At 41.7% G+C, this 23,323-nt stretch overlaps 1 long non-coding RNA gene across 1 annotated transcript in view; it reads left to right on the forward strand.

The window, feature by feature from the left end:
- The window catches only part of LOC110357251 (uncharacterized), a 54,634-nt gene that overhangs the window by 8,153 nt on the left and 23,158 nt on the right, over positions 1-23,323 (forward strand). Inside the window, exon 4 of the long non-coding RNA XR_010472235.1 lies at positions 16,197-16,295. This is a non-coding gene — a long non-coding RNA (uncharacterized LOC110357251). The remainder of the gene's footprint in view (positions 1-16,196; positions 16,296-23,323) is intronic.

The following is a 23,323-nucleotide window of genomic DNA, read 5'->3' on the forward strand; positions in this document are numbered from 1 at the left end:
GTGGACAGTGATGGTGACTGCATGGCCAGTTGATGGACAGCTGAAAGAAACAGCAAAGGTATGAGCAGCTTCTGCTTCTCTCTCTGAGTCTGACAGTTAGGAGATACTGCTCTGCGTAGTCTAACCTGTTCAGTATAGGATGTAGCATCTGCCAAAGGCTTGTGAATCCAACTCAAAGCTTCATGTTTAAACTAGGCAAGGCGGAAATTTGAAGAAGCCGTCCAAGATTGATTTAAAATAGCAAGTGGTGTCAAATCCCTTGATGGGATATTTTACTGCTTCAGAACTCTCTATGGAAAAGATCCAGTTTGAGTCCAGTTCCAGAAATTCCTTTTGGATTTAAATTTGCCCAGTTGTGCTGACATACAGGTTAGGAAAGGGAAGAAATTATGGGGATAGAAACAGAAGTCAGGCAATAATGACATTATGTGGTATGTTACCTTGGCTTGAGAAAAACCCAATCTGTATTTCATCATTCGTAGGAAATGACTGCCTGTTTCTGATTCCTTGGGAGAAGAGACCTTTTAATACTTTCTTATAAGTCATAAGAAAGAAAGGAAGCTAGTATATTAATTAATATGTTCTTAAATGTTGCTATATTGCTTGAAATTAATGTGTACTGTGTACAGTTGTATTATAGGTAGGTGTGAATGAATATAAGCTGTAAAAGTGTCTTACAGGTGAACACCATAGAAAGAATTGCCCTTTTGCTCCATTTAATTTCTTTGCATTTATAGTGGAATGCAGTAATGGAAGAAACAGAACTATTCTCTAGCTTCCATACAGCTGTAATGGGAAAACAAAGAGAGGGGATGCTCACCTAGTGGTAACATGGAGATTGTGGGTACAATCATCCAGACGTAAACCAGCCTTGAAATAGTCAGACTGGGATAAATTACTTGGACCAGCTAAGTTACTTTCAGGATCGTAGTGACAGAGGGTTCACCCACAAGGTGCATGAATCTGCTGCTTGTGTATTGTTTGCCTTCCTTTTGGTTGCCACGGGGCTGTAGGCTGGTACCTGTTTTCTGTACCTAGAACTAGACCAGTGACTCAGGTCAGAAGTAACAGTTCAAATACAATAGATAGATCTTTATGTAATTGAAAATAGTTCCTGTGGCTTCCATGCATTTCCATCTATGTCATGCTTCATTTTTGTGTGGCATTTTTGACATTGCAGGCTTTCTTGTTCACTGGTAATAATCCACAGGCAGGAGGAGCTAGAAGAATTAAAAGCTGTGAGACAGCAGTGTCCCTGGTACCCAGCAGCTTCTTATTACACACTTTTGTCACTGTTCTACCTCTTACCTCTACAAAACAAGATAAAAAACCTCTTAAGCAGAGCAATCTTCTTTTCTTCTCTTCCCCTTTTTCCTTCACTTGTCAAACACCCTTACTTCCAGAGCAGAGACCCCCTTGACACGGTGTTAGGGAAGGCTACTCTGAACCTGTGCACTTTCTCCTACTGGGCACTGCTCAGCTTTGAGCACTAGTAGTGGGGGCGGGAGGAGGCTGGTTCCAGCAGGGGAAGAGAAGCACACATTTACATAGGCTCCTTCTCCCGGCCACCTCTCTGCTCTCCCACAAGCATGGGTTTATTTTAGCGTTGGCCTTCTGAAGTAGGATTAATTTTCCCCTGAATAGGTCAGCCTGGGATGGAGCCAGGATCCATGGCCTTCCATAGCTGGGGTGAGTCGGGAAGCCGGAGATACCTACTAAGTAGACCCGGCCGCTAACGGCTGGGCCTGTGCCCAGTGCCAGAGAAGTATCCTGGAATAACCTTTCTGACAAACAGCAAAGCAATCCGTGTGGGGTCTTTTTTCAGAGGCTGGTGTGAGGCTGAACCAGGCTGTAGTGCTGCCCTCTGATGGTGGAATTCGGGAAAACCGTAAAAGGCAGTGGTGAAAAGCAGAAAAATGTTAACAAAATTACTAGGAGAGCCAGCAGTATGTGGATATGTGAGTCTTTTCGCCCTCTCATTTCATACTAGGCTTCACCTAATTGAAGTGTGCCCTCATCTCTTCACTAGTGGTTCAATTTGTGGCAACAGAATATGGCTAATGGTTTTACTGGTATTTAGCACTGGTAGTGTCCTCACAGCCGTGCAAAGCATCTTGTGTCCCAGAAATCACACTTTCTGGCATTCTTCTGTGTGCTTCAGTGTGCAGGGGAGATGCAGAGGAAGGAATTTCTATCAGTAAGTCAGATTTTTGAAACTTTCTTATTTTTCTTATTAGTACATGGAGTTATTTAATTCCTTACTTACAAGCACTTGATAAAAAGTTGTGTAGAAAGCTACAGCCATCCAGAATAACTCTTGTTTAAGTAGAGGATGCATAGAGATGTCTGGGACTTTTTTTCCATAGCTAACCTGTGAGCCAGTGTGGAAGCAAACGAGAAGTAATCTGATATTTCCGTAAGAACTAGAGGGAAGTGCCATTGAGGGGCATTTCCTAGCCCTAGTGCAGCACATTCCTGCTAGACATGGGGCATGGGTAGCCCTGAACTCTTGCGCATCTGCAGACATCCTTGGTAGCTGTTAACAGCTGTGCCCGGGGCTCGGTTCTGAAACAAAACAGCCTCGTCTGGGCCGATTTTAAGGCCCTACCAAAGTAAATGGGTGTGTGGTATATGATTCAGGAAATTCACTGCTTTGCTGCTTCCCAAAAACATGTTATAATGTTAAGCCTTAATTCGAATCTTAATGTTTGTGCCTTTCAATGTGGTATTCATGTTTTGCTTTTTGATACTGATTTCAAAGTCCTTGGCTTAATTTTTATTTTTTTTTTGCCTCAGACATACTGCCCCTACTGTGTGGGACTTTGATTTAGCTAAATAAGCTTGATTCTCACCATGGCTTAAAGAACAAAAGTGGTTGCTCTCTTTCAAAGAAAAAAAACACCACACAACTTCTCACTTTCTGATTAGTGAAAAAAAAAAATCTAAAGAGTCTAAATAAAGGCAGAGCTGATCGATAACCCTGTGGTTCAACTAGTGTTGTCAGTGATTAATGGAAGTAACTGCAGTCATTAATCCTGTTAGCAACTCAACAAATTGTTGTATGATATGCAGAGGTTAGTGGCAACATTTTGTGTAGGCAATTCCTGAATGATAAAATGAATCAAACCTTCTATCAAAATATGTAAGTTAATTAATGATTTTTGGAAGCGTGATTTCATTTGGGGGAGTGGCTGTAGCAGTGGAGTTGTGAGGCTGTTTCTTGGCTCCCTCTGCTTTCAGAAGCAAGTATTTTGATTTCTCTTAGAGAAACTATTTTCTAACATTCAGGCGTGCAACCTCAAGCTGAGCTTTAAAGCTAAGGACTTTTGTGCTTGTGTTGTAAACAATAATCAAGCCATAACTCTGCATATGTTTGAGGGAAGACAGAGAACCAGTAGAAGTGCCTGTTTAACTTTCCACTTGGTTTGCTCTTCAGTTTTGGAATAATTCAGCTTAATTTCTCAGGCTTCCAAAGCAGAAGAGAGAGGAGAGCTACTATACCATTACCTGTCTGAAATGATGATTTGCTCAAGTGATATTCACATCTCAGCCAGAAAGACCTCATTGACTAGAACAGTGATCATGTTGCTCTCTACACTGGTTTTTGGTTGGCTAGCATTTGCAGCAGAAAACAGTTCTAATGGAAGATTGAAAATTGTCCAGTTTTACTTGTAGTCTCCGACTTTGAGGATATTGGCTGAAAAAATCAGGAATGGGTAAAATCTGACTGTTTCTTTTCTTTCATAGATTTCACAAATAAATGGGAGATGGGAGAATTGGTCCAGCATCTGGTGTGACTGCAGTTATAGCCAAGTTGGCAAAATTGTTTGTCTGATTTCATTTCAGTCTTAGCCAAGCTCTAGTAAGCATCTGTCCAATTACATTTATTTTGTTTAATTTGTGAGCATTTTGTGAATGTGAGCTGCTGAAATCTGTGAAATTTGAGACACAGAAAAATCACCTGTGATAGAAGGGAGGGGTCTTTTTCCAAAGATAATAGTTTTTGGACAGGATGCCACAATTTGGTTCTACCACATGGGCATCCTCTGACGTGTCAAAAAAATAATGCATTAGAAATGTCTGTATCTCTCCATCACAGGTAGCTGGTTCACATGTAGATAAGGACTGTGGATATCTGCATTGGGACAGGTGGATTGCATACCACTTTCCTGCCTGCAGGAAAGGAGAATTGCTGAGAATTTGTGGGCTCTGTTGTATGGAAAGTGGCAGCATCACCATATTAATTTCAGGAAGGGACATTTGCACACGGTTGTACAGCCTTCTTTCGTTAGGTGGATTTTATAAATCCTAGGTGTTTGGGTACTAGCATGGATCTTCCTGATTTCTTTTTGTTGTTGTTGTTTTGTTGCTGTGAGTTGCTCTGCAGAGCCTGATCCCTCAGTGAGCTGTCAGTGCCTTACAGCAGCAGACAAACCACAAGTAGTGATCAATAGAGAAATTCTCAGTCTGTGTCACATTTGGACTCCTCCTGCAATATGAAGCTGAGTTTAAGGAGCCAGGTGGAAATATTTCATGTGGAGGAGAATCCCTGGTAGCTTAGAAACCTTGGCATCTGGCTGGCATTTGGTGGGTGTCTCACATGCTCCATTAACTGCCTACCTCTGCCCCTGGGTCACCAGAAACACTAGCTGCTGGACCCCAGCATGATGCCTGCTCTCCTCTTTGCAGAATGTTTCATCTGCCCCACAGCTGGAGTTGGCCATTGTTACCAAAAATTGAGTTTAGATCTCATGCTATGTAATTGCTAATGTTTCTTTACCAGGGTCTTTCTCAGTGCAGTAGCCTTTATTCTGGAGGAGTTCAGGTCACAGAGGACCGGTTCAGAAGTAAATGCTTAGTTTTAAACATGCCAGCAGTGTCCTAAATGATTCACTACTGTGCTCAGTTGTTTGAGATCTCGGATATGTTGTTTATATAAGGCAGTATTTTTGCAAACCCATTAAGTCTTACACCATTCCTGTACAGTGTGGGCTGGAGCTATATACTGGGAGGGGGAAGGGAGACAGTTTTCCACTTACCATTTAGGGTAGGCAGTATATTTGAAATGGAATTGGACACTTTCTCCAAGTGATGGAATCTCTGGTTAAAATAGGTTAATCCTTTCTCTAACCTAGGGCTCATTTGTTTTCAATGTGTATGAAATTGTGTTTTCTTAGTATTGTTTTGTCTTTTTTACATTTTTCTCAGAAAAACTGACAAATTTAAGAGAAAGGTGATGAGTTAGCAGAAGTTTCAGACAGCCATTGAGGGCAGTTAAGAATTATTTTCTTTATCCAGAACAACCTAGCTGTGGGAAGATAGAATTTTAACTTCCTATGGACATTCTGTAAGCAGCCTGTCTCTCCGTGCCTGCAGCTAAGTGCATTCAGGGCATGCATGTTGTGTTTCTGTATAAGGGAAACTATGTGAAGTAACCAGACGATTTAAGGGGCAGGGAGATAATGGATTTTCTAGCTGATTTTTCATTTTCAAACCACAGCTGGACAATCTTCTGCCACCTCCCCATCCTCAGTGTGCCCAATACACTGATATTCTGAAGTCTTAAAAATACGACAAGCTTTTCATTATTCTTAGAATGATTATTTTTGCGTATTCTGATCAGCCACGTTAGAGATTCTTGTACACTGTCCAGAGCAGCGTGGTATCTGTAGCGTCAAAGGATTGTACGAGTCACTAAATGTCCTATGTCTTTAAGGGGAATGTTGCATGATTGCTTGATTTTATTCCCACTTCATTCTGAGTAGTTACAGAGAGCAGTTCACCCCTGCTACCAAGGAAGTAAGACAGAGACATGTCTGAAGCTTCAAGAGTTGTCTCCCTGGGTACACATCTTCTGCCATCCATCTCTAACAGGGAGATTTCAGCACTGTTCAGGAATGAGACTGACAGCTCCGGACAGTGCTTTGATTGCAGTCTGTCTGAATGTGTGGAGGCATCAGCAACATGGTGGTTATTAGTCACCAACTTGCATTGCTTCAGCACAAATTTTCTTCCTCTTCTGCACTTTCCAGATTTATTTCAAATTCTTAGGCCACAATACGGAGTTTTTACTGCTATCAGTGTTTTCACAGCAGCAGATACCTTTACACAAGGACCCTCACAATCCTTTCAGATGGAAGCCTGGCTGTACCCAGCTTCTGATTTTTCTGGCCATGGTATACCTGCAAAGGGCTTGCACTGAGTCTCCAGGATTCTTCAGCCAGTTCCCCCATTCCACTAGTGGGCATTACTGGGTGTTGTCCTGGAAAACAGTAGGTGATGGTTGGAGGAGATCCTGCTTCCTGCTCCCACAAATAGAACCCAAGTCTCTCCAAGATTGTGGGTGATGTGAAGCTGTCCTGTCAAATAGCTTAGAGACTGGGGTTCCCAGAGAGGTTTCTTCTGTGCTTGCCTCTGGAAATAGATTCCTTTTTGCACTGCTTATTCCAGGCTGGGAACAGCAGGCTCCGCTGCACCTCCTACAGTCTCCTTTCCGCAGGGAAATAACTGCCATCTTGATTGCCATCAGTTACTGTAATTCTTCACTGCTTCTTTCTACCTTGCTTTTCCTTTGGGTGTATTTAAAGACCTCCTTGTCTTTGAGGTGCCATTTCAGTCCATTGTTGTGTTGCCAACAGAGCAAAAGACTAGAGTTGGACCATCAGCTCTGAAATGTCTCTTTGTGATATCTGCTATGAAAAGCAAACTGGTTGGATGTGATGGGTTGGCTATGGTGAGCAGCTAAGTCATCACAGCTGCTCGCTCACTCTCTCCCAGGCTGGACTGGAAAGAAAATAGGAAGAGCAAAAGTGATAAAACTCTTGGTTTGAGATGAAGGTGTTTAATAAGTGAAAAATACAAAAGGGTGCAAAGGCAATCAGTCACCACCTCCCACAAGCAGACTGTTGCCTCGCCAGTCTCTGAGCAACAGCTACAATGGCTACCTTGGAAGACAACCCCACCGCCAATTTTTATTGCTGACCATTATATGGTATGGAATAACCCTTTGGCCAGTTTTGGTCAGCTGTCCTGGCTGTGTCCGCTCCCAGCTTCTTGTGCCCACCCTCACCAGCCTGCTCACTGGAGGAGACAGCGTGAGAAAAAGGGAAAGCCTTGATGCTGTGCAAGCACTGCTACCAATAGCCAAAAGGCTGGTGTGCTACCAACAGTGTTTTAGTCACAAATCCAAAACAAAGCAGCACATGGGCTGCTATGGAGGGAGCTAAATCCATTACTGCCAGACCTGGGGCAACACTGATGTGTAGCAGATCAGAAATTGAGGGTACAGTTTCATAGTTGGTGTAAGGATCCTGATGACTCAATGGCAGCTCTCAGCTCCTTCTCCCTTCCTGTCACATGTTCCCCCATCTTGTCCCATGTCAGCACTAGCAATCGTGCAGCCTTGCAAAAAACTAAGTTTTCAGCACATCCTTAGTAGTTACATAGATGTGGGGCAGGTGGAAATTACAGAAGTGGCCTTTCTGGAGTAGACGTGTCAGTTTGTGACATAGCTGGGTGTCTGTCATACTGTGGTTGTACTTCACCGTTCTCGTATGTTCCTAATTAATCGCTCCCACCTCCATTTATTTCTTTCTAAATGACTACTGTTACCATGTGATTTGTAACTCCTGTTTCAGCTTTAAAATAAATAGGTAGATAAAACTGTATATGGAAAAAAAGCATCCAGTGGTTTGGTTCTCCAAAGCTATGATGTGTAAATCTCTCATTAACAGTTAATAAGAAAAAGGAACTTTATATTTAATGTGTGCTACAGAACTACATGTAAAAGTTGCTCATATATTATGTATTTCAACACAGTATGGATAGAAGAGATTTTTTACTTTCTGTGTTTTTTCTTGGTGGCAGTCTACAGGGGTCTTTAGCGTGTGACAGAGAATGTACAATATTTTGCAAGTTTTTTTTAGTTAAATCTGAAACATGTACAACAATGCAGGAATGTTTCCGTAGGAAGTTCCACTTTTGAAAAACCAAAGTGGTATTTTTGGAATGTCCTTACCACTAGATGGCAGGGCGCCCTTGGGGTAAAGGAAGCCCTAAACAGGCTGCGTTCAGCACCAATTTGCTCTCAGCCTGGCAAGTCTCTCATAGAGTTTATCGAGAGTCCGGCTGGAGTGAGGACCGGGTAGAGTGCTGGAGAGCACTGTAATTATGTTATGAGCCTTTGACAGCACTGGCATGCAGCTTTACATTTTTGCCAGTACAATAGGTATCTTAATTGAATTCCACAGAGCTTGACATAATAAAGAAAAGCTGTCTTTTTAACCACAATTAAACCACAAGTCAGTGTTGGTGACATTATTGGAGAAATATCTGCCTCTTGTACATGTGCTGTGTTTGCTGTGCCAGGTTCTGAAGTACTCAATCAGTCCTTGAAGTGAATTGCTAAAAGGAGACTGGCCCAAGTTGTGACCTTGTAATCTGGCTTTAAATAGTGTAGAATGGCAGTTTGCTGCAGGTGCATTTAGAAGAGTTAGAGCTGTAATTTTCACTCTTTCACACCAATTTCATCTTCGTGTAACCCTAATAAATTCAACAGCATGAAACTTGCGTAATGGTGCTAAAAAAAAGGGTGCTTGTGTTTAGGCTGGAGTTGTTCTAGTCATCAGAATATTAAGAAGAGGAAGCTGTGCACATTTACTTATCTCAGACATACAGGTGCATCTGGGCAAAATGAGTGTAGCGCCCCTCCGTTCTCACATGGAGCAATACACATTGGCAGATGGAAATGACCACACTGAGATCGGGTCCACATCACTGAGCCTGTGAGCTAATAAGAGTCAGATGTAAAAGACATACCAAGCCGGGTGCTTTGTCACGGTGTTTGTAGCATTACTTTTCTCTACTAACATATCTAGAAAACTTGTAGGGAAATTCTCAAAATTATGAATTTATTATTTTAGTTAATAGCTGATTTTTAAAATAGTTGACTTATTTAAGTATAATGACAAGTTAGCATTGACTGTATCAGGGCATATGATACTCTTAACACAATTGCTCAAAACAAAATAAACTTGAACAAAAATGCCAACATTTTCAAGTTTATATGTTGTGGTGTTTAAAACTGATTAATTTCTCTTTTTATGGAATAGGTTTTTTTATACTTTATTACAAAAATTTAAAAATTCACTTTAAAATATTTTAAATTTGTTGACAAAAACAATTGACAAAATGAAAAGTGTAAGTTCAGTAAGACAAATACTTGTGAAAAGTTATTTCAGAGAGGATATTGTTCAACATGTTAACTTCAGTGAAAAGTGTTTTCAAGTGGCGTATGGTGTGGCATATTGTGCATTTTTTATCCCATTTTCAGAAGCTGCTTGTAGTATTTGCCACTGGCTAAGCTTTGTTACAAATTACAGTGCTTAAGCCTGTTGGATCATGACTTGGATCCTCGGGCTTTAATGAAATATAGTGGTTTTTGCCAAGTTTTGCCCACACTCAGTTTTGGAAGGATCTACATCTGCTTTCGGAGGAAAAAGGTATTAGCCTTCCTAGTTTGTTACACAAAAATGTAGCTCTCTTGAGGCTGCCTGTGTTGCACATACACTACTCATACACTACTCTGTTGCACTTAGCCTTCTTATCTCTCTTACTCACCTGTGTGCAAGGGCAGATTTTAGAGCAGGGTGATACAACTGGTGGACTTCCAGTCACATCTGGACTGGAGCTGAACATGTATTTTTCCAGGGTATCAGCCTGGTATCTCTTGTGCTCGGTCAGGAGGTGCTGTATTTTTAGCATCCTTCGGGCACGCGGGAGCAGCTGCAGCGTGTGGGTCCCAGCTGTGAGGAGGGCAGGCAGCCCTGGGCGGTGCTGGCAGAGCTGCAGATGGTACAACTGCTTCTTGCTGAGAGGCACTTGGTGGAATTGCCCACACAGCATCAGCGAAGAGGAATGGAGTAGCAATTGCTTTAGTCCCTATAAGATTTTTGTTTTGCTTTAGCAAAAATATGTCCAAGTTAGTAGTGGTGTTTTTAAATTTCTTTTTCAGATAAAACATCCTGTGTGTATGCAAAGCTCTTCTTCTCTTCTACCTTTTTGTATCACTTTTGTTTGTTTGTTGTGTAATAAAGACTCTCTTTTGCTGCCTGCACTATCTGAATGGGTTCTTTTTGTTGTGTCTGTATCTAACTTCAGAAATCTGTAGTAACATCTGTAGCTGTTCTTCAGAGTTGGGAAACGGCACCTCTTGTACCCTTCAGGTACCAAACACTCCAATTCTTGAATCAGGAAGATGCTTCTGAAAGAAGTTTTCAGCAAGAAAGAATCTGTTATTCTGTTTGGTAGCCTGTTACCCACCCTGGATTTTTCACCCATGGTTTAGAGGTGTGGCAGTGCTCCTAAAATCAGCCAGGGCAGTTCACACCCTCCATTGCAGGTAAAGTCGACAATCCAGATGAAGAGCTGGGGTTTACATCATCTTCCTTCACATAGCTGATGGGAGGCTGCTGGACAACTCCTGGATAACAGGTGTTCTCAGGCCGCAGTGGCATGGAAGCTAGACCTGAGCACAGTGTGTGATACAGCACTCAAAAGTGGGGGACACAGCAGTGGTCCTGCGTGGTGTCCCTGTATCTGAGCTTAGCACCCACAAAAAGATAACTCTGATAATTCTGAATTGGCTGAGGAAATTCTGTATTCTGGCAGAATCCCCATGAGGTCTCTCGAGATGGTTGTTGACTTATCACCTGCTGCTGGAGGAACAGTAAGGAGATGGAACTAAGGCCTTGTACTTCCCATAATGAATGTACAGTTGGTAATATAAGTCTAACTCTTGTCGTTTGGCAAACTGATGGGCCTCTTGCTACAAGGCAGAACCCCAGCAGCTGAGTAATGCTGTTGTAGGTGTCTGCCGTGAAACAGATGTAAATGCCAAGAATGGAAGTGGTTAAGGTGACATGTTGGGAAATAACTGTGAAAGAGTAAAACAATTGATTAATTGGAGAAACATTCTGCAAGAAAGATATTGCAATAGCATGAACTAATGATGACTTGGAGTTGAATTGCAGCAACTGACTTATTTGAAGTATTACGAACCAGAGAGACAACCGCATATGAGGAAAGTAGGAAACAGTCTGGTTGGTTTGGTTGGTTGGTTTTTTGTTTGGTTGTGTTTTGTTTTGTTTTTTTGGGGTGTGTGTGTAATTTTTGTTTGTTTGGTTTTGTTTTGTTTTCCCCCTTTCCCTGCCTCTGAATCTTGCAGGTCAGTTTTCCCAGGCAGCGTTTCATACAGAGATGGCAGTGGTTCATCTTTCTAAGCCTAGTTTTTGCATGTTAGATCTCTCCTTTGGGAAAGCTGCCTGCCAGACGCAGTCTGGTGAGACACATCTGGTGTCTTCCTCGAGAGTGATGAGAGGATCGAAGGGCCAAATAGGCACCAACACCACAGATGAGGACACACAGATATTTTTAGTGTTTGTACCATGAGAGGGGCGAAAAAAAAAAAGGTTTTCTGGAGGGAACTAGAACCTGTGATTTATGCCAATAAAACATAATATATTATCTTTTCTTTTTATATATTCTCTTTTCACAAATATTGAAGTACTTGCCCAATGTGTTGTTGCTGATTCCTTAAAAAATACAAGAGAGACATTGCTTCTGATCACTTTGTGACTCTCATTCATTAATGTTGCTTTCACAGGTGAGATACCTGGTGATCTCTTATAAAATACACAAGAGATGCTGAGGAGGGCCCATGTTTTCCTGAGCAAATGCAGCATGTAGTGAATTCATCTGCTACCTGCCAGCAGAAACCATGATTTCCACACACGTGTTTGCTCATGGGAGCTGTGTGTCTGTGCACCTCACAACTGCCTGCTATTTCTCAACTATTGCAAGTACCTCTGCCTTGCTTTGGACAGATCTGAGGTCACACTGCTGGAATAATCCCCTTAGCTTTTCTGTCTCGCTATATCATGTCCTGTTTGAAAACTCCTTCCAACTACTTCTCCTTACAATCACATCACTATAAACGTGTCATTCTTCCTTCAAATGCCTACCAGAGTTTTAGGCTCACTTATCCCTCTGACCTGCTCTGCTCTCTTATTTCCCTTGCTGTCTCTGCTCCTGCTAGTCTTGCACGCTAGTCTGGGCACCCTATTAAGTTATTCCTCCATGCTTTCTGTGCTTCTCACCAATTGCTTACTTGCAGAGGGTGTTTTTTTGCATCTTTTCCACTAATGACCTCTTTAAAAGCCACTGTTCCCTTGGTACCCAGGAGTGGTGTCTTCATAGACGACTAAAAGACACTTTGGTAACTGACTGTAACAGTTGCTGAATTTCCCAATGTACCTTATGTTCCTCTCTGTCTCTTTGATTTAAGATCCAAGAGGTGAGAACTGCCTTTATTTGGGGATATTGCAGGTATTAAACATATGATAAAATGGAAATCACAGTTTCCAAGTTTGCATGTGCAAATGTAGGTATTGGTACGATAAACCACATTAGACTTTTTGCAGGTGCTCCCTTTGCCAGGGTTCTGGGCTTCTTGCCAAAGCATTTTCTCACAACCTCACTGTTAACCAGTCCCTTGCGTTTTGCATGAGCTTCTGTCTAAATAGGCTTAGCCCTCCAGTTAATACATATCTTTTTCTCAAGCCCTGCCCATTGCACCTGCCTTTGAAAATGTGCCCTGGAGAACCCAGTGATTCATCTGTTGTGTGCTGTTGCTGTTTGATTAAATAATTGCTTAGTTTCAGGTGGCAGCATTTGTGTGCTGGAGCACTTGATCCTTCTGTTTACTGCTTTTGTATATCATGGAAGTGTTTGTAAAGCTTGAGGAGAGGTTCAGAATGAAAGGTATAATATCAGTATTTGGGATAACAAACGGTATAGGCCATACACTCTCTTCATTCAATGCTTTTTCTGTTTCCACACCAGTGAGCACGATGGATGTAATGTAGTCACAGCATGTTTCCAGAAATCCTGAGATCAGTAATGTAAAATAGGTCTTTGGAATTTTAATAATGGAGAAAATGTCAGTATGCAAAGTTGGTGAAGCCTTGTTCCTCCCTTCCCCCAGTTTCACTCCTTCAGACCAGTCCATGTACTTTCTGACCTTGCAGTTACGACACATTGCGGGGATAGGGAACCCTCCAGAACCTTGTACTGATTTCCCTCTTGTTCCAAAAGGATTCAGCACCTTGCAAAGTAAATATATACAGGTGTACTTTTAGACCAGACCTTTAGATCAGCTCCCATCTCCCTGGAGGCATTTGGGAAGCTTGGGGACCTTCAACAAATGGCTTTTGACATCTCCTAAGAGGGATTGTGGTACCCAGAGATGACAGGGTTTTTCCCAGGCCACAGTTTTTTCCCAGCCATGTCCAGAGACAAGTTGTGTGTCGCTGCTGATGCTTCAGTCAGAACAGTTCGAAGGTTGTTTTAAACTACCAGAGGTGAACCGTGAAGTGTTCAAGAGAGCATGATTTTGACCCACCCTCCTTGTAGAAATAGCATTATTTATTTAGCTCATAAAATGATGGTGCTATTTTTCTCAAAAAATATATTTGTACACTGTCAAGTATATGTTTAGGATTCAGAGATCAGCTGCCCAGGTCAGGTATCACAGATCACAGTTATAGGCTAATACAGAGGAAAGAGATAGGTAATTCTTCTGTGTAGGCATAAATAAGTTTTTCTTGGCAGCTGGTAGTTCAGTAACTTTCTTGAGCATTAAACTTAGAAACTTAGACGACCTTTTTTTTTTTTTTTGGAAGTCTCTCCATGTAGCATGATATGCACAGCAGTTTGAGACCTTCTTCTTACGAAAAAAGTGTGACCAGCAGCTCTCATCGTGATTGCTGCAGAGGTGCGGTTCACTCCATGTTAGCGAACCGCCTGTCTAGCTCAGGCTACCAGTCAATAACAAGTTATCAGCCTCAGTAAGTGAAATTAAATGGGCAGTTATTCAGGGCTATACTGATCCTATATAATGAGAAATACTCTCAGCAACAAGTCATGAGCAGATTTGGTTCAGTACTAAGAAAATCCTTACTCATTTGACTATCAAGGTGGGATTCTTTGTTTGGTTGGTTATCAGAAGAAGCGAAGATTTTTCTCCCTGATTTTAAATAAAAAATTTTTGTCAACAAAACCAAACCATAGCCTATGTTTGTTGTTGTTGTTTGGTTTTGTCTTTTTCTTTTTTGTTTTGGTCTTGGTTGTGTTTTTGTCCATACAAACACTTATCTTGGCAGAATCAGAGCACCCATCTTTTGCTATGGAGAAGGAAAAATAATGTAATCCAGAGCCTCCAGAGAAGTCTACCTAATTAATAATTGAAATATTATTCATTTGCAGCTAAAGGTGCTAGAGTGGTCTGTGTGTGAATCTCTGTCTCCTTCTAGGCTTTACAAAAGTTCTTGTACTGAGATAAACAAAGCTGCCAGAGAAGTACAGCCTCCCTGCAGTAATTATTTAGTCGTACTCTAGAAGAGGACAAAATGCATAGTAACCATTAAGACATAACTTCCAATCCCATGAGCCTGTTTTCTTCTCCTTATTCCTGTTTTTCAGATCACAGCAATTCTTTGTCTTAACTCCAGAACAATGTGCAAACAGCTTAATTTTGCTTTTTGAGCAGTCTGTGGCTTTGTTGCTCTCCTGCCTAATTGAAGATAGTGATGATAAATACGAAAAGCCATTTACTTTACCCCCTTGCTATACAAGACCATAAATGTTGCATTGCACTAAGTGGACTTCTTTTTCTTCCTTGGATCTCATGTATTCCTTTACATGGAACCTGTCTGGCTTTCTCTGTAATTATGGTTATATATGGAGAGGTAATACGAGTAAACAGTCTGTCTGTTTCAGTTGTAGAGCTAGAAGTTGCCTATTTACTTAAATTTTTGGTTCTCAGCATAGACTCTCAACTGCTTATGCCATATATACAGCCTCCAGGCCTTTCTGGGATGGCACCCCTTGATGCAAGTGGTGGAGAGAAGGATTAGGAGACAGCAACAGACAGGAGATTTTGTTTAACTCATCCTGTAAACAAATAGATTTTGTCCATTGATCACACATGCAAATAGCAAGTCGTCAAGTGGCCTGTGCAATGGTGTTTAACCCCAGAACAGCTACGGATTCCCGAGAAGTTGTTCTTACTGGCACACACAGCCGAGTTAGTTTTCATAGGTAAAAAGTGCTGCAAATTGGCATTGTTTCTGTGTGGGTTTATGTGTACTTACAGAACACAAGCTTCCCTAAACGCACGTGTCTAAATGAAAAGTGACTGTAGCAAGTGAAGTTGAAAGCCAGTAAAATAAGGTACTGTCAGCTGAGGGCAAATGCAGAAGCAGCTGTGTGTGCCCTCCTCAGCAGACTCCCTCACAACTACCGCAGGGGAAAGGATTCTGCAGAATGAGCCATTCCCCTTACTCCAACCTCTGAGTCAGAAATCCCCCAAATAACTGAAGGACAAATGGCATTCCAACAGACGGGTTTCTTGAGTTATTTAAAATGGGAAAACATGATGATGAAACCAAAACAACAAATAAATACTATGTCTTGTATACCCTTTCTTTGCCTTGCCAAAAAGAGAATATATCCCCCCAAAAGTCAGCCGAGTTTTATCAGCTCTCCAAAATAATGAATGAAGGCCTTGTTCTTTATGATTGCTTAAGTCATTCCTGTTTATGCCAGTATTTCAAGGATTATGTTTTGATTGTTCTGGAGAGGTGAAACCACTTTCTTGCTGATGAATAAACACTGCCGCTTTTAAATATTTGTATGCAAAATGTCTTTAAAGCCATTATTAAATGCTTTCCAAAAGCACTAAGAAGCTGTTTCCCAAAAAGACAGTTTTTCTCTACATTTTCTTTCATGCTAAATAGTCCAAATGAAAAGCCTTTCAGAGTTAACTAGTTTAAGCAATACCAGTGTTTTAGTGTAATGAATAACTTTTTATCGAGGACAATTGCACACAGTTCAATATGCTAGTATTTCTATTTCTGTGCACCACCAATGCAGGGATTCTAGGGTAGAATTTCTTTCTTTGAGAAAGCTGAAGCGATCAAAACCCTGATTAACCTCTGATATTCACGTGGTGCTCTTGATCTTGAGGACCGAAGCAGTAACAAAGAGTTAATGGCAGCCATATGCTGGGGGTATTGTGGGTACCGGTGACCCAAATGTGAACCCCGCGAGCCAGCGCTGCTAACTGCTGTTTGTTTCAGGTTTGGCGTGGAGATTACTGATGAAGAGTTTGAGCTGCCACTTGACAGAATCCCCCTTGATGAAGATGGAAATGTCAGATACCCCCAGTTCATGGCCAGGTTTGATTCCTGCTATGCAGCGTATGCATTTTATTTCTCATTTGTGAGTGGAATTATTTTTAATCTGAAAGGCTCACATGACATTTCCAGGCTGATTCTCATTTGTTAAATGTGCTCTTTTATGAGGTATTTCTTGCATGGAGAATGCTGATTACATTTAAAATTAGCTGATGTTATGGGTATATACTGTTTATAATTTAGTTGCTCTTTACATGCCAATGACATTTTTTAGAAGAAAGACTTCAAAAGCATGTAACGTACCTTCATTCTGTAGGCTGGGAAACATGACAGACTTCTAAATAAAAGATAATGATTTCCCAAAAATGGTAATAAGTATACTTAGTATCACTTAGAGAACCTGAAGCATTTACAGGCCCTAAATATAGTCTGAAATACTTCTGAGATGGTCTTGTCGCTTCATAGAATCTCTACTCAGCCGAACTGTGAATTAGAGTTTGATTAAAATAAAGAAGCATTAGGGTAGATAGAGATATATTATTATTTTGCAAAAATTAGGACTCCATCCCCAAAACTGTCATGCCAGTAGCAGGGCAGAAGCCGTGACATAGCTGAGGTGAGTGAAAGTCTCTTGTAGAATCTGGGACTGAAGAAAACCATTCCACCTGTGAAACGTGGAGACGGAAATTCCAGCATTTTCATGCACGCTTGCATGTGCATATAAAAGTTAGACTGCTCAAACAGGAATGCAAATGTTTATGAGTTATTTAGGAGGTAAGGGTGTGTCCAGTTTGCATGCACACATGAGGGGTGGGTAGAAGTCTGAATTCCCTGTACTGAAATTACATAGGGTACCTTCCTGCACTGCAGGTAACAAACCAACTAAGTATTGCAAACCTGATGTGCTGCTGCTTCCTTTCTATTCCATTAATTGCTCTTCCACTCTTTCTTTTCCTCAGTTCTTGTCTTACTGCTTCATGAAGCTTTGGGGCCAAATGCAGCTGTCCACATGTTTGCATACAGGGCTGTCAGATATGACACGGGATTCATAAGATGCATATGACCTTTTGGAATGGTATCCCCCAGACAATCTCCAAGGGGGTCTCAGATGACCCTTGAATACATTTGTGTGGGTTCCTGTTTCTCGGATACTTTTACTGCCAAGGCCTCCTCTCCAGTTCTTGCTTTCATAGCCCTCTGACGGGGTTGCAGCTATCCTGGATTCGGTTGTGCATGAATTTCTGTTAAGTGTCTTTGCTCCAGGAGTGTTCCCTGCTTGTCCTGTGGTAAGAGTGTAGAGAGGTGGCAGAGGATAAAGGCCACCTAGCAAAGCTGACCAACCTTTGAGAAACCAAAAACATACAAAATAAAATATACAGAGCTGCACAACGCTGGACCCTACCTCCTTCCTCTCGCTACGCACTCAGCTGCAGTAACCCTCCTTTGTGCTTCCTGCCTTTCTTACAGACACATTGCTTCAGCTGCCAGGTTCATGTAAATTCTGAAATTAAGAGAAGCTGATGTCCCTAAAAGAGGCAAGATGCAGTGTTTTCAGCAGTGTTTTGTCTTTGTATATCAATTCATGTATTAAGATGAATCTGGACACCGCATTTATTTCTGTTTCTAATAACTATTTTCTTGTGTTTACTTATGGTTAAGGTGACATATTTTCACCACAAAGGAGCTGCATTTAGCCCAGGGTGTACCATGGGCTGTCACCTTTTCTTGAAGTGTGTCCCTAACAGTATGCACTCATAGCCCTTTAGGAGAGTTATCACTAAGCCCTTCTTTCAATAGTCAAAACCTGTGCTGTGTAATGTTCTTGAGGATGCCAGCAAGATAGCAGTTCACAGACAGGCTTGCATCTGACATTCTTATGGACCAGAAACAAAACTGAACACCATGATTCATAGGGACATGTGGGAAGCCTTATTTGTACCAACCAAGCTCTGCCAGCTTCAGGCCCTTTGCAATCCAAGGTGAGCTGGGAACACGCTAGGAAATAAAAGCCTGCCTCTAAGGCTGACGTCTACCAGGGAAACACAGACAACATCCAGGACTCTGCTGTTGAATTTCAAAAGTCATTTAGAACACTTGGTCCAGTTACGTTAAGCAGTAAAGGAAAGAATCTACAATAATTGCCAAGTTAAAGCTGCCTGCTATAAATGGGAGAGCAGTGGGAAAGGAGCCTGAATGCATAGCACACAAATGCCACAGGAAGTGCAAAAAAAGCCAGTGGGGTTATGAAGGCTCTTTTCTCCAGGTCAGCAAGGGATTTATGGACATGTCCAGCCTCATATCTTCCCACAAATAATAATGGGACCCTAGAAGCCAAACTACCATCTCTTTCCAGTGAGGTACTAAGAATTCCCTTCAGAACCTCTGGAATCTGAATGGTTGACTACACAAGTTGAGTTTTACATGGGTCAAGTCTTGCATGAGTCCTGTACATGTTTTGCTACCAAATGCAAGAATGGGCTTAAGTTAGATACATGGGCACTAGCAGCATCTGGGCTTCTTTGCCAGGGAACCCTCAGACATACCAACATTGTCAGACCCAGGTAGACCATATATGAAAAAGAGGATTAATATTATAAGGAGAAGTGCTGTGTCTTAATTGCAGGAGAAAGAGCTGTTAGATTAGAAACTCAGAATAAGGGAGGAGGGGATTTTAGGACTAAGGTTACAGCATGGTTTTCGTCATAGCACAGAGAACAGAACCTGATCAGTCAGTGATTAAATGCTTTCTCTGCAGTCTTTTTTTTTTTTTTTTTTACTGCTCAGTCCCATTTCCAAATCAACCTACAGAATTCACTAAATCTAGCAATTTCAAAGATTATTATTGTGCCTACACCTGTTCTTTAGAAATAATTAGTGTTTATATAGAAATTGTTATACTTCCCATGGCACAATTCTGTATTTGAATGTGATACAAACAAATAATTATATATGCTCCCTGGGACTATTGTTGCTCAAGTTGAGTGGGAGAGAGTGCACAGGCACCATAGCATAGTTTAAGTAACAGCTCTTTATTTACTTTATGGTGAGAACTGGAGGCCAGAAGCATCTCTCAGATTACATCTGTGTTAATATGGGGTAAATTCATTTACTCCAGTGCAAAACTGGAGTGTAACTCAGAACACAGTGTAGGACTGAGATAATTTTCACTTCCATCACCGGCCTCCAAATGTTTTTCCTCCTATAAAACCAAATGCTGCTTGCAGGCATTGTCCCAGACTCTCTGCTGTCTGTGGTGGGTTGGCCCCAGCCAGCAGCCAAACTCCCAGCCAGCCACTCACTCAGTGGGATGCAGGGAGAAAGTAACAGGAAAAGCTCGTGTGTTGAACTAAGGACAGGGAGATCACTTACCAGTTTCCACTGCAGGCAAAAAAGACTTGATGCTGGGAAAGGTGGGGAGAAAGGTCTTCCCCTTGTGTGTCTTAATGTTTGTCTTTTTTCTTCCTAATTTAGTAATTAAATATATATATATATAAATTGGCAATAAATTAAATTAATCTTCCCCAAATCATGTCTTCCCTCCTTGACTCCAGACTCTTCTTTGTTACCACCACACCCAGTCCCTTCAGTGAGGAAGCCAGTGGAGTGACATGCGATGGGTAGAGAGTTATAGTCAGATGTAGTGACTTCTCTCTGCTCTTCCTTCCATTTTGCTCTTTTTCTCTGCTCTGTCATGGGCCTTCCATGGACTGCTCTCCCTTCCAGGGTGGAGGGGTGCAATGAGTTGATTTCTATCTCCTGTAGCTCTGAGATGGTGCAAATGCCTTCTGTCTCTCTTATGCAGCTGCTGCTTCATGGGCTTAGAGGACCTGACATGGGCTCCTTCTCAGTGGACCTTTGGCATCTAGTTTGCTAGGGGAGAAATTAAGAAACCACCAGTAGGTGGTCTAAATCACACAGCTGCATGAGTTTCAGCAAGCCTTGGAGTCACAGCTCCAGCTTCTCCATATCAAGGATGAATCTGGAATATGCTGTGGTTCCTTTCTGGTCTTCCCACCGACAGCACAGCGTGTGGGAAGGATGTCACTGGAATGGACATAGGTTGTTGCCACAATACACAGCCAGGCTCAGAGTCTGGAGCCGCTCCTGGCTGTCTCAGTTTAGACATAGTTTCAGAGTTTTTCTTGCTTCCATGAACGTTTCTTGCTCATTTTCTCTTAGGAAAGGAAAGAGCTTGCCTCTTGATTTTTTTCATACCTGTTCATCTTTAACTTCTGTAAAATAGGACGTTAAAAGAAGCATTTAGGAAAGAAAATCTAAGACATCTCCTTAAAATGGCAATGAAGATGTTTCATTTACTGAAATAATATTTTAATTGAAATTCGGTTTACTATAAGTTAAATGCATTGTTTTTCTTCAAATAAGGTGATAATTTGGTTGGAAAGGAGCATTCTGAAAGATCTAACAAAAAAAATAGCTCTGCGTTGCCTTGTGGTGATTTCCCCTTTCACATTGTTATCTGTCTCCCTTATCCCTCCCTCGTTATCCAGCCAGGTGGGCCTGAGACAAACCATAAAGGTACACGGTGAGTCCACTGTTCAGCATCTGAACAGTGTGTTCGTTCCCAGTCTCATAGGTGTTGACAAGAGGAGAAATTAATTGCATTGACTGGAAGGAGATAGCTTGTGAGCCTGAGGGAATATAATAATTAAGGATAATGTGGAAACTTTTGTCCGTAATTGTAGATAAACTATACAGGGGCTTAGTGTAGCAAGAACAGTAAAATCTAACTTTTTTTTCTATAATGGAGTTTCATACTAGTGAGGATGGCAAGTGCATGAATAAAGACAAAAGTTATTAATAACCTGCTATAGGCATAGGAGACATAAGTGAGACAAGGTTTTTAAGGAAATATAGTATTTTGAATATTACCTTTGAAACATTAGGAAAGACTTATGTGCTCAAAGTGGCCTTTACTCCTTATATACTCCAAGAGGAGGACACAACTCCAGAAAGCAAATGTATCACCAGCTTGGCTCCTACTGCCCAATCTGCAAATCGTTGACTAAAGCAGCAGGCAGCTGTTTGCACGCACAAGGCAGAATGGTAGAACCGAGGCACTGGTTGCCTGCCTCTGACCTCCTTCCCCTCACAGTATATTTATAGAGGAAAGCTTTAGACTGCTTCAGTTTTCTTGATTTATGTTTAATAATGGTACTTTAGATTCCTTGCCTCTTACAGTGGTGCATTGTTGTCACTGTTGCCTTGTGAGTGACACAGTTGGAACTGACTCCTTCAGTTTTTGAAGGAAGATTATGCTGTGTTCATTCTTGATACAGTACATGCAGGAATAAATTACATACAACAAGTACGTAGGGTAGAGTTTCAGCAGTGCTCAACATATACTCTGATGTCAGTGAAAAATATGGTTAAACCCCCTCCCAAGCTTTGTCTTTTCAGATTGAACAGCTACATAGGAAATGCATTTGAAAATGCTAAGTAATTTGCCTCTGTATGTTTATTTATAGCTGTTCTATAAGAAGAGGAAAGTAGAGTGCTAAAATATTGTGTGAGCTATTCTCCCAGCCCATAGCTTCATTAGGGTATGCTCACACCAAGTCACTTGGGTGGAAAGCAGAGGGCCATATATATCTCTGCAGGAACAGTTATTTTGCCTTGCAGATGAGCTTTATAAAGGTTGTATGTTTTTGAAGATGCTGATTGAGAAGTTATAGTGTCACCTATAGACCCCAATGAGCTAGGCATGGTTCAAACCTACAAAGGTATAATAGCCTGTACTGCAGAGCGTGTACATATTAGCCATGCCCTTGTGGTTTGCTGGGTCATTTGAAGAGTTACACTGGTAGTTACAGCCTGTGCTGGATTTCAGAGACTCTGACAACAGGCAGGGGTGATTAAGACGCAGGATGAATGTCAGCTTTCAGTGCTGCATTTGAGAAGGAGGTAAGGTGAGAGGCCAGCTATCAGCTAAAATTTAGTCCCATCCGTCCAAAACTGCATGTGCCCTTGAATCTCTCACCCTCTAAAAATAAACCTCTTTTCCCTGTTGTCTCCCCAAATCCAAACTGCATGCAGAAGGTGAACATTTTGGTCTCTGATTGCCAGTCATCCTCTCTCACACAGATTTCTCATTCCTGGCTGTTGGACACAGCCTCCTGCCGCAGTAGCTAGTGGGTTGCTTTTTCCTCCTGCACTCTCTGCTGGGCCTGTAGGTCAGTTAGCTTCAATACAGCTTCGTTTTCTTTCTCGGTTTTCTAGCTTTAGGGTTTATTTTTTTTCTTAATTGGCAGCCTGTAGCCTTGCAAAATAAATACCATAGTCACAATGTTAAATTGGAAACAAAAGCTGGAGGAGGAAAAGCAATATTTAAAGAACAACTATTTTTTTTTTTTCAGATGTGATTTAAATCCTGTGAAGCTTTGATAGGGCAGAAGAAGCCTGGCAGAAGGCCAGACAACCAGGAGGCTCTCCTACTCATGGCAGAGAGATTAGCTAGATGGAGTAGGAGAGGAAAATGACAGGTGATGTGAAGTGCAGAGGAGCAGGTAAAAAGACTAGGTCAGTGAGACAGGTCAGAGCAACTCTGTGTTACTGTTCAAGAAGAGTTTTTTATTAGACCCTGAAAGCTGAGACATTTGAGGATGAACCCATGATGCCTGCAAGCCTTTATCGCTGTCAGTTTGAACAGCAGCTCACTCATCAGTGAGTGGCTCAGACATGCCATGTCCAGGTCCATCCCTAAACAGCACAAAGCTTTTCTTAGTGCGGGAGGTGCAGCCAACCAGCTTCTGCTCATTGGGGCTGCATTTGTCAGCAGGTGGAGATATGCCCCTTAGGGATGCTTTTAAATATACTACCTGGGGTCTCATGGCCAATTTCCTACACTCTGCAAAAAGCTGTGCACATCCCAGTGGATGTCAGATCTTGCAGTCTTGCTGCTCTCCAGTTAAGTAACTGTGCTCTGGAACTATAAAGAGCAGCGGTAGAGATGTGAGATGCTCTGTCAGTGAAGTACTGCAGGACAGGAGACCATGAATAACAAGATTCACTAATGTGTGCTGGCATCTTTTCTAACTTGGTGTTCTTTCATG

Source organism: Columba livia, chromosome 4 (genome assembly GCF_036013475.1).
Source record: "Columba livia isolate bColLiv1 breed racing homer chromosome 4, bColLiv1.pat.W.v2, whole genome shotgun sequence".
Lineage (NCBI taxonomy): Eukaryota > Metazoa > Chordata > Aves > Columbiformes > Columbidae > Columba > Columba livia.